Below are 1797 nucleotides of genomic sequence, written 5' to 3' on the forward strand. Positions count from 1 at the left end.
CCCGCCGCCGGCCCCGGCTCCTTCCCGAGGGCTGCTGGGGCTCTTCGCGCTTTGGGGTGACGGGACGTGTTTGGGAAACACCCCAAAAACACCCCACGGGGTGCACGGGGCCGAGGGCGCCCAGCAGTGGGGAGCAGGCACAGAATTCCCACCTGATCCCAGGGTTTGCAAATCCACCCATCCACGCACCAGCAGGAGCCCAGCTCCTCCATCCCACAGCACATCCCAGCTCCAACCCACCCCAGCACCAGGGGGATCTGCCTGGAAAGGCAGGGAACATCCTTTATTTGAGCCAAAACCTCTTGTTCTGGTGGGTGGAAGGGACTGACACAGGTTTGGGGCCCTGGAAGCTCCGAGCGGGGCCGTGTTCAGTACTTGGGATGGGTAAGGCTCTTCCCAGCTGGGAGCTGGGCTTGTAAAGTCCCATCCGTAATTAATTATCCCAGCAAATTGTAGGCCTGGTGTCTCCCAGCGCGATCCGATGCCGAGATCAGATCCCGGCCTTATCGGGAAGGGCACATCTCGGGATGCAAAGCAGAGGTGATTTATTACAGGCGGGAGCCACCTGCTCCCAGCACCTCTGGAACTCCCATCCCGGAAAAAACGTGTCATCCCGGCTCTCCCCCGGCCTCTTCCTAATCTCGGTCGGGAGGAAGCAAACCTGTTCTGGGCCGAGATGCTCCGGTGTCGTGGCGTTGATGCAACATCCCGGGAGGGTGGGAATCCCTCCCGGACCCTGCAGGCAAACAGCTCACGCCTGAATCACGGCCTTTCATCGCTCTGCTCTGCTGGCAGATGTCACAACCACATCCAGGCCCTTATTTTTACAAGGCATCCAGGGCGTGTGCGGTGCGCTCGGAGCAGCCAAGAGCCATCTCAGCCCATCCCAGGACTATTCCCAGCCCTTTGGATCCCCGGGGAGGTCGGGGTCCCCCTGCTCCAGCTCCCCCATCTGAAGGGGCGGGAGGTGTTTGATGTCTCGTGGACGAGCTCTGCACCATGGGAGCCTTTCCAGAGGGGCCAAGCCCTGGATTTGGGGTCTCTGGTGACCTCCAGGATGGGTAATCCCAGTGCCACGTCCTCACCGAGGGGCACCGGCTGTCCCGGCGCGGGCTGCGCTGTTCCTGTCACCTCCAGAACATTCCAGATACACCAGACACTCATCCAGGGGTGGCTCACGCCGCAGGAATCACCCTCTCGACGCCTCACTGTCACACCAGGGACAGGAACGGGGCCCAGGACTCCCCACTGGTGAAGGGAAGAGGACTCGGGAGCTCCGGCTCCCCTTTCCCCCCCATCACCCCGACCTGACACATTTCCTGTCTCTAATTAAGCGCACGCCACACCTTTCTGCTTAATTTCCATCTATTTATTTCCAAGGAAGGAACAATAAATAGTCATTCCCGTTGTGAAATCCAGCCCAGGCTGAGAGCAGACAGAAGGTGGCTGTGGCCGAGCCGCGGTGCCGGAGCTGCAGGACCTGTCCCCTGCCCACCCCTGGCTCTTATCACCTTTCCCGAGCTTTGGATCACTTTGGGGTTGGTTTTCTCCCTCACGAGGTGACCAAGGTGCTGCTGAGGTGCCCACGCCCTGTCCCTTTTTGGGAGACTCCTTTTTAGGGTCCCTGCTGCGTTTCCAGGGTGCCCACAGGCTCCTCCAGGATGTGGAGCTCGGTGGGAATGGCCCGGATGGCAGAGGAAAAGTGGGAAAACCGGGTTCTCCAGCCCATTTCTTCACTCTCCATGCGCTCAGCGCCGGAGCCAATTGTGAGGCTCAGCTTTGTGTCATTTACTCTTT

Source organism: Corvus brachyrhynchos, unplaced genomic scaffold (genome assembly GCF_000691975.1).
Source record: "Corvus brachyrhynchos isolate BGI_N302 unplaced genomic scaffold, ASM69197v1 scaffold787, whole genome shotgun sequence".
In the NCBI taxonomy this organism is placed as follows: Eukaryota; Metazoa; Chordata; class Aves; order Passeriformes; family Corvidae; genus Corvus; species Corvus brachyrhynchos.